The sequence below is a fragment of the Muntiacus reevesi genome, chromosome 5, assembly GCF_963930625.1.
Source record: "Muntiacus reevesi chromosome 5, mMunRee1.1, whole genome shotgun sequence".
Lineage (NCBI taxonomy): Eukaryota > Metazoa > Chordata > Mammalia > Artiodactyla > Cervidae > Muntiacus > Muntiacus reevesi.
Window position 1 is genome coordinate 12,741,470 of NC_089253.1, and position 14,646 is coordinate 12,756,115.

A 14,646-nucleotide genomic window follows, 5' to 3' on the forward strand; every position below is an offset into this window, starting at 1 on the left:
CTATGTGCTCTTCTGTTTTTATGGTTTTAGGTCTTACATTTAGGTATTTAATCAATTTTGAGTTTATTTTTGTATGATAGGAGAAAATGTTCTAATCTTCTTATTTTACCTGTAGCTGTCCACAGCACCACTTACTGAAGAGACTGCCTTTTCTCATTGTGCATTCTTGCCTCCTTTGTCATAGCGTAATTCACCGTAAGTGTATAGGTTTATTTCTGGGCTCTTTATCCTGCTCAGTTCATCTATGTGTTCGTTTTTGCATCATTACCATGCTCTTTTGATTACTATAGCTTTGCAGCATAGTCTGAGGTCTGGGAGGGGGATATCTCCAGCTCTGTTCTACTTTCTCAAGATTTGGCGATTCAGGGTCTTTTATGGTTCCACATGAATTTTAAGGTTATTGGTTCTAGTTCTGTGAAGAATCTCATCTTTATTTTGATAGGGATTGCATTAAATTTATAGGTTGCTTTAGGCAATATGGCCATTTTAACAATATTAATTATTCCAATTCAAGAGAACAGGATATCTTTCCATTTCTTTATAACATCTTTAACTTCCTCCATTAATGTTTTATAGTTTTTAGAGTATAGGTCTTTCACCTCCTTTGTTAAGTTTATTCTTAGCTATTTTATTCTTTTTGATGTGATTTTAAACAGGATTTTTAAAAAGTTTCTGGTAGTTTATTATTAGCATACAGAAAAGAAACATATTTATTTATATTGATATTATATACTGCAATTTTACTGAACTTGTTTATTAGTTTTAAAAGTTTTTTGTATGTGCAGACTTTAGGGTTTTCTGTAGAAAGTATCATGTCATCTGCAAAAATAAGTTTTCCTCTTTCCTTCATTTGTATGATTTTTATTCTTTTTCTTGTCTGATTGCAATGACTAGGATTTCTGATGCTTTGGTAAACAGAAGTGGTGTGAGTGGGCATCCTAGTCATGTTCCTGAATTTATAGGAAAGGCTTTCAGCTTTTCATCATTGAGTATGATGTTAGTTGTGGGTTTGTCATAAATGGTCTTTATTATGTTGAGATATGTTCTCTCTATGCCCACTCTGATATGTTTTTTCCCTCCATGAATGGCAGTTGGATTTTGTCAAATGCTTTTTCTGTGTCTATTAAGATGACCGTGAAGTTTCTGTGTTTCCTTTTGTTAATATGTGTGCCACATTGATTGATGTGCAAATATTGAACCATCCTTGTGACCCTAGAATAAATCCAATTTGATCATGGTATATGATCCTTTTTATATTGTGTTGAATCTGATTTACTAGTATTTTGTATTTACTAGTATTTTTGTATTTACTAGTATTTTGCAACTGTATTCACAGAGATATTTGTAAGTTTCATTTTTTGTAGGACTTTTGTCATTTTTTGGTAACAGGGTGATGGTGGCCTCACAGAATGAATTTGGGAGTGTTCCATCCTCTTCAGTTTTTTGGAATAGTTTGGGAAGGAAAGGTATTAGCTCTTCTTTATGTTTGGTATAGTATAGCATCACTGTAAATAAAAGGAATTATACAAACAACATTTTATTAGTGTAGAACATATTTTTCCAAGATAATATATTCATTTTTAGAGATAAACAAGAAACTGGTAGTAACTTGAGGGGATAAACAAGAGTGGCTTGAGAACAGGCAGATTTCCTTTCTATTGCAATCTTTCACACCTTTAGAATTATTTTTCCATGTACGTGTATTTTATAGTAAAAAAAAGAGTTCAAATGGCAAAAAAAACTATCTGTAAAAATTAATTTTGTATAGTAACTTTACATACACTTGATTTATCATTGGAAAACAACTTGCTAGTTTTAGGTATTTTTGAAAAATTCAGCAAATTGAATTGCTATATTTTAACTCAAACACAATCAGTTAAGTCAGTTAACTTAGTTATCAGACCAATAATTTTTTAGTAAAAGGTTGCTCATTATTTCAGCTTTCTCATCTTTAAAATGACAGCAGATGTGTCCACCTGCTTGAAAGGGTTGCCAGAGGTATATTTGATGAGAGTTCTAACAGTAATTCATAAGGGTGATAGAATTGCAGAATTGGGTCTGTTACCATTTGAGGCTGTTAAAAGTCAAAGTTAACTGTGTGTCCTCCCTCCAGTTCATTCTTCCAGAAGCGTAAGAGAATCTAATTACCCCATTGGTTTGGATTTTGGGTCCCTTCAATTTGCTTTTTCATTTTTCTCCTGGATGAGCAACTCTGCCTTGTTCCTTGCAAGATTAATCTGGAGCAGCGCCAGCTTCCTGCCACTAAGCCCAGTCCCAGCGATCATTCACTTCTTCCCCTGCTCTCAGTCCCGTGTCCAACCCATCGCCAGATTGGCCGCTTCTGTCACCCCAGTGCCTCTCATCTGTTCATCTCCGCTCATAAAGCTCACAGTAACAGCTTGGTCTAGTTTCACTGGGCTTGCTCCTCGGATTGTCCTCCTAGCTTCCTTTATTTGGTGAAGTGTTACTATATTTTTAACACTCTGATTTAATTTGGCATCTTAAATCTTTGCTGAAACTCTCACTTGAGAGTTACTATACTGTACATGCATGTATGCTAAGTTGCTTCAGTTGTGTCCGACTCTTTGTGACCCTATGGACTATAGCTTGCCAGGCTCCTCTGTCCATGGGATTCTCTACACAAGAATACTGGAATAGGTTGCTATGCCCTCCTCCAGCGATTCTTCCTGACCCAGGGATTGCATTTCCTGCAGCTCCTGCATTGCAGGCAGATTCTTTACAGCCAAGCCACTGGGGAAGCCCTACTATACTGTACAGTATGCTTTATACTTATTTATTTTTATTGAAGTATAGTTGATTCACAGTGTTGTATTAATTCCTGTTATACAGTGAAGTAATTCAGTTATAAATATATATATATTCTTTTAAAAAGATATTCTTTTCCATTATGCTTTATTACAGCATATTGAATATGGCCCCCTGTGTTATACGGTTGGATTCTGTTATTTATCCATTCAATATATAAAAGCTTACATCTACTAACCCCAGCCTCCCACTCCATCACTTCCCTAATCCTCTCTCCCTTGGCAACCATAAGTCTGTTCTCTATATTTGTGAGTCAGTTTCTGTTTCATAGATAATTTATGTCATATCTTAGATTCTACACCTAAGTCATATCATGTGGTGTTTGTCTTTCTCTTTCTGACTTACTTAACTTAGTATGATGATCTCTAGTTTCATCCATATTGGTGAAAATGGCATTATTTTGTTTGTTTTATGATTAAGTAGTGTTCCATTGGAGAAGGCAATGGCAACCCACTCCAGTACTCTTGCCTGGAAAATCCCATGGACAGAGGAGCCTGGTGGGATGCAGTCCATGGGGTCGCTAAGAGTCAGACACGGCTGGGCGATTTCACTTTCACTTTTCACTTTCTTGCATTGGAGAAGGAAATGGCAACCCACTCCAGTGTTCTTACCTGGAGAATCCCAGGGACAGGGGAGCCAGGTGGGCTGCCATCTATGGGGTTGCACAGAGTCGGACACAACTGAAGTGACTTAGCAGCAGCAGCAGTCTAAAATATATTAATAGAAGAGGGCTCTCACAGAACCTAACCATGATGGTACCCTGACCTTAGACTTCCAGGCTCCAGAACTGTGAGAAATAAATTTTTGTTGTTTGTGGACACACAGTCAATGGTAATTTGTTAGCTAGAACGGACTAAGACACAATGTAATTACTTATTTTCCATGTTTATTGTTCTCATTTGACTGGGAAATCCTTCAAACAGGGACTGACTTCCCTCCCCTTTTCTAAATGATCATTTATTGATGAATTTCTATATGCTGAGTACTGTATAAGAATTGTACATATGTTATCTCATTTTATTGCTTCCTCAGCAGCCCCTGGAAATAGATATTATGAGTCCAGGTTAGAGTTGAGGATTCTAGGAACAGAAAATTTAAGTGACTGGGTGAGCTATGATTTGAAGATTTCCTCTTTGTATTCTGTTGTACCATCCAACTCCACAACCAGGCATATAGCAGATGTCCAACGTTGATGGGCAAGCTGAAATTCCTGAATGCAAACATCAGTTTTGTTGTTTGGTCACTCAGTCATGTCTGACTCTTTGCGACCCCATGGACTGTAGACCTCTAGGTTCCTCTGTCCATGGGATTTCCCAGGCAAGAATATTGGAATGAGTGGCCATTTTCTTCTCCAGGGGATCTTCCCAACCCAGGGATTGAACCCACATCTTCTACATTGGCAGGCGGATTCTTTACTGCTGAGCCCCGAGGGACTCTCAAACTTCAGTTTAGATACCACCTGTTCTAGGTACCCTTCTTTACCCTAACGTTGCCTCTTTGTTGCACGTAAATCCTGATCCAATCTCTGTTACCACACTTACTGCTCTGCCTTGTAGTCTTCCTCTAGGCTAGTCGGCTTTCTAAGTCTGTTGAGTAGAGTAGTTGGAGCACACTTCTCTCATGGCCTGGGCAGGCAGGAGTGGGAGGCTGGCCTGCTGAGCCAGCTCAGGAAGGAATGCTCCCGGAGCACCCAGGGCTGAGGCAGTTAATTCGCCCCAGTGGTGAGGAGGAAATTTCTTGTAAAAGCTAGCTCTCCTCAGAACAATGTGGCCTTTTATTTTTTAGCTTTGGAATGGAGCCTAGCTGTCCGCGGAAACAAAGAGAGGAGAGAATCACTGAACCAGTCTCGCACATAAAAAACTGACCATGTCTGTCTTTGAAGTCTCCTTTATGTTGTTTTGAAAACTTTGGATTATAGGGGTGTTTTTTCCTCCTTTTCTTCCTCAGTTCCTCACCCCACCCCAATTTTTTTTTTTTCCAGAGAAAAGAGAGAACTGGGTGTAAGGGAACCTTTCTTTGAAACAGGGCAGAAGTCATTAATTAAGGCTCCCATTCATTCCTGCTGACACTTGCTCATCAATCAGATTTCCTCTTAGCATTCTGATGACCCTGCTGACCTGGAGTCCTCCATACTGTCTGCCAGACAGAATTGAAACTCAGACCACACACCAGAAAAGAGGGAGTGGGCCCTGGCTCCTGGCTTCCTGAGATGGAAGAGAAAGCGTCCGGGGACAAAGCAGGCTGGTCGGGAGCTCTTCAGAGTGAGGTGAAGGTGAATAAAGAAGGTATTTTCTCTGCGGAAGCAAGTGTTGCTCCCTTCACTGAAACAGTGATCTATAGTTGCCCTTCCCTTTCTCCTGCATCCCAGGGCCAGCGATGCAGCTCAGAGCCCAGCCAGCTCAGCCGCGGCAACCAGGCTAGCAGCTTCACTCTGCCAACTCGGCACTGCTGAAAGAAGTTAACAGCTCGAAGCCTTCTCTCAGAAAATTACAGGGAGCTGTTCTGGAGATGACAGTGGGGGTAGGGGTGGGGATAGTCAGCCCGAGCTGTGGGACCTTTACTGTGTAACTTATTCATTCATTGACTCAACAGCCATTCACCTGGCCCCCACTGTATAGTAAGCATCACACGAGGAACTGTGAAAGAGGTAGATGCAATCTCTTTCCTTGTGGCACTCATAGTCTCTCTGGGCATGTACTTGGGCCTTTTCTTCAAGAAAAATTGGGTATTTAGGAAGATCCACTGTATTTAGGAGGATCATTGACTATATATTGGTCTCCTATGTACTCAACGTATTGAATACTGAAATGAGAAAGGAAAAAAATGTCCACAATCCATGTCCTCAAGAAATGAACAGAGTAGGCAATGGCAGACTAGTAAACAAACTCATTGGTATTCGATGTGATAAGTGTTATTACAGGTACATACAGTATTCAGAAGAAGTGGAGACTAGTTTATTCCATGTGGAACTCCTTGGCTCTGACTCTGAGAGAGACGGCAACTACTGAAAGGTTTTGAGCAGAGTGACATAATCTCACACATTTTAAAAACCTTGGAGAATGGATTTAGAGGGCAAGGCAAAAGAAGAAACAGGGACGCTGGTTAGTAGGTTTAATGCAACAAACCAGGTTTGTTGTCTTGGACCAAAGAGCTAATAATGTAGGTGTGGAGAAGAGGTTGGATTGTAGATATTTGGGAAAAAGCCAGTAGGGTTTGGTGATGGATTCAATGTCTGCTATTTGAGAAAGGGGTCAATGCAGACACCAAAGTTTTGGACCCGAGAAGCCAGAAGTTTGGAGTTTTCATTAAGATGGAGAATATTGTGGATGTAGAAGTTTTAAGGGATGATCAGGAGTTTGGCTTTAGACATGTTAATTTCAGTCATCCATTAGACTTCTAAATAGAGTTACTTGATTAAGCAGTTGGATATTTAAGTGTGAAAGTCAGGTGAGAAGCTTGGATTGGATTTATAAGTTTAAGAATTGTCAGCCTGGCAATTGTACTTAAAATCAGGAGACTGGAGGAGATCACAAGGATGTGAATACATGAAGGAAAGAGAGCAGATCTAAGGGCTAAGCCCAGGGGTGTTCCAATGTTTAGAGGTCAGGAGGATGAGGAACCAGAAAAGAACACTGAGAAGAAGTCAGGGAGAGGGAGAGGATTGCAGTCTCCTGGATTCTAAGTAAATGCGATGTCTAAAGGAAGGAGGGAGGAGCCAGACATACCAGATGTTCCTAATAGGTAAAGCAGATTATGGTTGAGAATTAGTCATTGGATTTGGTAGTGTGGATTTCTAAAGACCTTGATAAGACTAGTAGCTATGAAATGTGTGCTTGCTTAGTCGTTCAGTCATGTCCCATTCTTTGCGACCCTTTGGACTGTAGCCCACCAGACTCCTCTGTCCATGGGGTTTTTCAGGCAAAAATATTGGAGTGGGTTGCCATTTCCTTCTCCAGCGGATCTTCCCAGCCAGAGATATCACTAAAGGAGATGATGTCAAGGAACACAGAAACCAGTACATGGGGAAGAACACTTATAAGATTATTGAAATTATGTTTCAGTGAAGCTGTGTGTGTGTGTGTGTGTTAGTCACTTAGCAGTGTCTAACTCTTTGTCTCCTGCATTACAGGCAGATTCTTTACCATCTGAGCTATAGGGAAGTCCAAAAAGTGCATGTTGCCTGCTAAGTTGCTTCAGTCATGTCCAACTCTTTGTGACCCCATGGACTGCAGCCCATCAGGCTCCTCTGTCCATGGAGTTCTCCAGGCAACAATACTGAAGTGGGTTGCCATTTCCTTCTCCAGGGGATCTTCCCAACCCAGGGATCGAACCCACGTCTCTTACATCTCCCGCGTTGTCAGGCGGGTTCTTGACCATTAGCACCACCTAGGAAGCTCTAGTGGTAGATTATTGGGAAGATTATTGAAATTATGTCTCAGTGAAATTACTGAGTTATAACTGAGTAAAAATGAGATCAATCTTCACCAAGAAATGAAAGAGAATGATTTAAATGCCAGTAGATGATGTCTACAATGACAGAGTAGTGGGTAGTATTATCTGGCAACATTATTAAAGCTGGGAGCTTTAGGAGGAAGGGATAAGAGTGGTAAAGACACACTAGGATGGGAGAGGAAAACATTTACTTCACCTGGATCTGTAGTACAAGACGTTTGAGGATCAAACAGCAACCACTTGAGAGGGTTACTGGGTAAGCAGTGTCCTCCCAAGAAGGTCAGTTCTGTTAGAACAAGAAGGCAAAGGGAAAGTACAAGATTAAGGGTATATGGGGCTTGCTGATGACTGCTCTGACTTCCAGGGGGATAGAGTGGAAAGGCTTCCTCAGCTATTTCCTGAAGTCATCAGAAAAATGGTTATAGAGAGCCACATGGGGGTTGAGAGCATAGCGGATGAGGATGTCCTGACCAAAAGATGTCTGACTTAAACAGGTATAAAGTTCTTATGAGATTAAGCCTGAAGGTCTCAAGGCAGACAGTGGTGTGAGGCTGTGAGTGTTGGGCAGGGGGAGGTGGGGGAGGTCAGGGGCCCATCAGAAACATGGAATTCTGAGACGTGATCTTGTTTTGTCCAACGCAGACTCCAAAACAAGATCACGTCTCTCAGAATTCCATGCTTCTTCTCATTGATAAAGCACAAGGTGCTCTGAGGCTTTCTTCTGATTCTGTTGGTGGATTTTTCTGGTGAAACTGGGCTGCCATCAAATTTTAAAACCATCTGTGTTGATATTGTATATTCCAGACCTGCATTAGCTCTCCTTATAAATTACAATTGTGGGAAGTGCCCTAGTCAACCTGTCCCTAACTATGACTCTAGGAATAATGAATAATTCTAATTGGCTGAAGAGAATCACAGGATTAAAATAGATCATTTGTGATAGGATATAACTGAGTCAGAATATCTTTAATTATGAGATGTTTGGCAAAACACTAAGGAATAACTTAGTGGATTTCTTGGGCCAGATCTATCTGCTAGTGGTGTACACACTTTTCTAAAAGTATACTTTGGGGACTTGTCAGATGAATTTGAATATAAATATTTTTGCCTTGCATCTCCTTGCTCAGTGATTCAGGACTCTGTCATGGGGGAGGGCAGGGAAACAAGATGGCAGAGTATAAGGACCTTGAACCCACCTACTCTCATGAGCACACCAAAATCACAACTAACTGCTGAACAGTCACCAATAAAAAAGACTGGAACCTACCAAAAAAAGATATTCTACATCCAAAGACATCCAAAGACAAGACAGTAGGAGGGGGCACTCTTGTGATATAGTGTTAATCACTCAGTTGTGACCAACTCTTTGCCACCAACATGAACTGTAGCCTGCCAGGCTCCTCTGTCTGTGGAATTCTCCAAGCAAGGATACTGGAGTGGTAGCCATTCCCCTCTCCAGGGGAACTTCCCAACCCAGAGATTGAACCTGGGTCTCCTGCATTGCAGGTGGATTCTTCACTGTCTGGGCCACCAGAGAAGCCCCTTGTGATATAATAAAATCTCATACCACCCAGGTGGGCAACCCACAAACTGAAGAATTTTTATATTGCTGAAGTTCTCCTACAGGAGTGAGAGCTCCAAGCCTCATGTCAGTCTCCTCAGCCTGGAGGTCTGGCACTGGGAGGAGGAGCCCTTCGAGCATTTGGTTTTGAAGACTAGCAGGGCTTGACTGCAGGAGCCTCACAGGACTGGGGGAGACAGAGACCCCACTCTTGGGGAGTGCACACAAGGTCTCGTACACGCCAGAACTCAGGGCAAAAGTATGGGAGGGCAGGTATCACCTAGAGCAAACTGCCCATTATTAAGCTTTCTGGTTCAAGCCTGAATTCTTTGATGAATCCTTAGGAGATACCTGTTTTGAGAGTCAGTCATTTTTAAAGAACTTTTTATTTTATATTGTATTATAACCAACTAAGAGTGCTGTGATAGTTTCAGGTGGACAGCAAAGGGACTCATACATATACATGTATCCATTCTTCCCCAAACCCCCTACCCATCCAGGCTGCCACATAACATTCCGCAAAGAGTCAGGTACTTTTGAAAAACAAGATTCATTTTCAAAAGTCATTAAGTTACCTTTACATTTCAAAAGCAAAGCTTAGATTTTTCTAACATAAACATTTAATTTTAGCCAGTGGTTTTCAGACTTTTTGACCACAAATCATGGTAAGAAACACATACTTTAAATCATCACCCAACACACACACATGCCTATATTCATGTAAAATTGGAACAAAATTCTCAGGAGATAGAAACAAAGAGTTCAACAGAAGATCTGAATAGTCATTTTCCCAAAGAAGACATACAGATGTCCAATAGGCACGTGAAAAGATGCTCCACGTCATTAATCATTAGGAAAGTGCAAATCAAAACCACAATGAGATATTATCTCATACCTGTCAGAACAGCTATTATCAACAAACAAGAAATCGCAAGTATTAGCAAGGGTGTGGAGGAAAGGGCTCCCTTGTGCATTGTTGGTGGGAACGTGAATTGGTACAAATCAGGCAGGAAGGTGATGCATAAAGAACTTCCTGAAGAGATATGGGGGCCCTCTTCCCCAAGTGTTCCAGACCTGTGTAAACCCCTCCTCACAGGTCCAGATGCCCTTCCTGGGGTGGATTAGAAAAAGGAGGAAAGTCAAAAGTCTGAGCATTTATTCCAAAGACATCAAGATACCCGAAAGAGATTGGTTCTGTAGCTGCCTTTTTGTGTCCGGCTTTGCTGATCAGGACTAGTGGTGGAATTTTTGACAGGTGATAAATGACAACTATTTCTTTCCCTTTCTGCGGTCTGAGGGGAGGCAACCTCTGCAGCTGGGAAGCAGCTGCCCAAAGCTGGGGTGTGGTGGGAGGGGGGCCCTCTGAAGATGGTTAGCTACAGGCAGATGTAGTTACACAGGGTTCCGCTTCTCAGGCCTTTGCAGGAAGCTCCTGCCTGTGCACAGACCTTTCTGACCAGTTGGTTGGCGCCTTTTCCTCTCTGGTGCCGAAGAGTCAGAGAGGATGAGGAATAGGGAAAATGCTTTCTTGCTGACTAGAGACCTAGCTTGGAGTCTGAATAAATTTGCTTCCACATTAAAAAAAAAAAAAAAAAAAAAAAAAAAGCTGTAAACGAATTGTGAACAGAAGAACTGATGTGTCTCTTATCGGTCTGCTGCCTGTTGACTTTGGCTGGGAGATAATCACCATGGTTAACAAGGCTCCTGGCAGCCAGTTATTATTCATTCTGACCATTCTCATTCACCATTGTTTTGGCATATAAAACCCTGAAAAAAGATGAAATCCCTAGTGCTCTGCAGCGTGAATTTCTCTTTAGGAATCAGAGCCTCCTCATCCTTTCCCCAGCTCTCTCTCCCTTCCTGCTTCCTTTCCCCACCTCTACCAAGTGCTTGGGACCAGGAGGGGGCTGAGCAGGTGGCTTTCCAGACCTCATGTCCTCTACCCACAGGACCTCTGCTACCATCTGCTTTATGATTGACCTCCTGGGCACATTTACCCGGAAGGATTCCCCTATGAAACAGTTGAAAACCACATGCTCTCAAATCTTCACTATCTATCTCCAGCTACGAGCCCTGACAGAAGTGAGGTAGGCTTCCTTCCTCCACCTGTTGCATGAAGTGCAAATCATCATCAGTCCTTGTTATCTGTCCTCTCCCCAACTGTGACACCAGAAAGAAGGTAAAGGAACCCTGGCACTTCCTATTTGTACAGATGTCTGACAGCTGATTGAATTCATTTTTAAAGTTGAGCCCCAAGTATCTGAAGGTAGAGTGAATTTTCCTATCAGGAAAAGGGTGGTCACTCTTAAGATTTCTCAGTCCTTGAGCCCAATTTTGTTTGGTTTGTGGGGTAGGTTTGAGGTGCCCCAGGTTAGCAGTGGCCATGTACTTCTATTTCTTTAACCTGGGCCATTTACTCAATTGTGTGCTAGGAGGAGCAGTAGAATTGGCTTCTGTCTCCAGCAGTAATTTGAGCCTCGTCATGAACTTTCTTCAACCCAGGTCCTTGCTCCCTGGTGCTCAGTTGGTCTCTCAGTGATCCCTTGGCTCTCTTTAGCTGACATACTATTTTGGACTAATTTTTCATCACAATGTCATCATTTTTAAATATATATAAATATATAAATGGCTCACATGGTAAAGAATCTGCCTGCAATGTGGGAGACCTGGGTTCAATCTCTGAGTCAGGAAGACCCCCTGGAGAAGAGAATGGTCCCCCCACTCCAGTATTCTTGCCTAGAGAATCCCAGGGACAGAGGAGCTACAATCCAAGGAATCATAAGCGTCAGACAAAACTGAGCGACCAGCATTTCATTAAAAAATTTTAATATATATAATATATACATTATATATATGTATACACATATATAATTTAACTTTACTTTCTGGACCCATACATTGCAACTGGACATAAAAGTGTTTTACTACCAAACTCTTAAACTCCCACCACATCTTGAGGGATACATTCTAGGGTAGCCTCCTGTCTGAATTTTTGTCAGGGAAGAGAAACATGAATGTGCACAATGAGGGCAAGGCCAGAGAAGACAGAAAATTATCTGTCAGGATTGGGAAACAGGGCAAGCAAAGGTTCAGTTCAGTTCAGTTGCTCAGTCCTTGTGACCCCATGAATCGCAGCATGCCAGGCCTACCTGTCCATTACCAACTCCCAGAGTCCCCCCAAACCCATGTCCATCAAGTCGTGATGCCATCCAGCCATCTCATCCTCTGTCGTCCCCTTCTTCTCCTGCCCCCAATCCCTCCCAGCATCAGGGTCTTTTCCAATGAGTCAACTTTTCGCATGAGGTGGCCAAAGTATTGGAGTTTCAGCTTCAGTATCAGTCCTACCAATGAACACCCAGAACTGATCTCCTTTAGGATGGACTGGTTGAATCTCCTTGCAGTTCAAGGGACTCTCAAGAGTCTTCTCCAACACCACAGTTCAAAAGCATCAATTCTTTGGTGCTCAGCTTTCTTCACAGTCCAACTCTCACATCCATATATGACCACTGGAAAAACCATAACCTTGACTACATGGACCTTTGTTGGCAAAGTAATGTCTCTGCTTTTTAATATGCTATCTAGGTTGGTCATAACTTTCCTTCCAAGGAGTAAGTGTCTTTTAATTTCTTGGCTGCAATCACCATCTGCAGTGATGTTGGAGGCCAAAAAAATAAAGTCTGACACTGTTTCCACTGTTTCCCCATCTATTTGCCGTGAAGTGATGGGACCAGATGCCACAATCTTAGTTTTCTGAATGTTGAGCTTTAAGCCAACTTTTTCACTCTCCTCCTTAACTTTCATCAAGAGGTTTTTTAGTTCCTTTTCACTTTCTGCCATAAGGATGGTGTCGTCTGCATATCTGAGGTTATTGATATTTCTCCTGGCAATCTTGATTCCAGCTTGTGCTTCTTCCAGCCCAGCGTTTCTCATGATGTACTCTGCATATAAGTTAAATAAGCAGGGTGACAATATACAGGCTTGACGTACTCCTTTTCCTATTTGGAACCAGTCTGTTGTTCCATGTCCAGTTCTAACTGTTGCTTCCTGACCTGCATACAGGTTTCTCATCAAGTGTGTAGCAAAGGTTAGTAGGGCCTTCGAACCCAGGTAAAGTGGGCTGGATTCTGGAAACTAAAGTTCAAACCAGGGAACCATTTGCTAACTTGCAATGACGGTTGCTTTTCAGGATATACCTCTTATTTCCTATTTCTGTCAATGTCTTAACAACACAGCTACACTGTGGTGCAGTAATGAGGATCTTAGACTTGGGACTCCGTCTTTGTATCTGCTAGCTCTGAACATTTTGTCAAGTGGCCTCAGTTCTTTGAATTTCACTTTCCTCATTTCGAACTTGGAGATTTTAACATTGGCTTCACTTTGTGATTAATAGGATGATATGAGAACTAGTTTGTAAAGCATCACACTGTTTGGATGCTGGGTCTCTGTATCCACTGAAGTCTTCTTTAATGTGTTACATTTTCTATAAAACCAGGACTTGAAACTGTGTGTGTGGACTATAGGCCTGGAAAGCAGATGTTGGTGGAATGGTGCATGCCAATGATTGTAAGGCAATGGGGCATTAATTAAAAAATGGACTGCAACCTTCTTTGGGGGAGGTTGCGGGACTTAATGCAAAGTAACAAGAAATGCTCATAAAACAGCTCTTTATGCAGAGAGGAGCAGGGTTTTGCCTCGTTGCTAAGGTCCTGATTGTTTCCTGGCTATGTTTTGTGTGTCTGTGTCAGGCCTTTCTGTGCGTTCCTTTCAGAAACTTGATGATATTGGCCTGCTGCTAATTAGATCAGTGTCATCACTTTCACCCTCCTCCTTTTTATTCTGCTGGGACAATTTCCATCAAAATAGAAGTGGGTGATAGTCCTTTCCCATTAAGAAGGCTTAATTTCTTACTAGGACACAACTTGGAGTTACCACACATAGGGGCTTTGGAAAAAAGTCTCAAGCCAATACATGAGTGAACCTGCTTTATTTATTTTATTTGTTGGACTGTGCTATATATATCCTGTGGGATCTTAGTTCCCCAACTAGGGATCAAACCTGCACCTCCTGCATTGGAAGTGCAGAGTCTTATCCACAGACTGCCAGGGAAGTCCCTGAGTGAGTTTTGAAGAGGTTTACAAGACCCGAATGTTCAGATAAGTTTTCCACATACCAAACTGACCCTTCATATCTTCCCCTCATTCTATAGAAGAGCTTCACCTGTGGTAGTCAGGATGCAATTTATTCAAGAGAAACTTTTAGGAGGCCTACATTCTATAGTGAAATTGTTTTGGAAATTCATAAGCACAGATATATGTGATTTTGTAGTTCTTTCCTCAGCTTAAAAAAAAAGTGGAAGTGTTCATCCCACAGTCATATCCAACTCTTTGCAACCCATGGACTGTAGCCTGCCAGGCTCCTCTGTCTATGAGAGTTTCTCAGCTTAGGGCATATCAAAGAGCTGGACATAATAAAAACCTCAGTTTGCAACAGTGAAATGATATTTGAGAGAAAGATTCATGTAGTTGTCATTAATTTGTTGTAAACAATGGAGATATAGTGGAAAGTGGATAGACTAAGGTGTCAATCAGAATCAGATTTAAATATTAGCTCCACTGTGTATGATCTCAATGACCCATACCCATGGCTTCATGGGGAATTCTCTGTTACCATTTCACAAAGAAAGAAAATTCTAGCCTGGTCTACACAGGATTTCACATGTATTACTGGCTCTTGCCAGAAATGTACTTTAGGAACACAAGACTCACTTTTGTGGAAGTCTGTCTGTTTTTTTTTTCCCCAGCCACTCT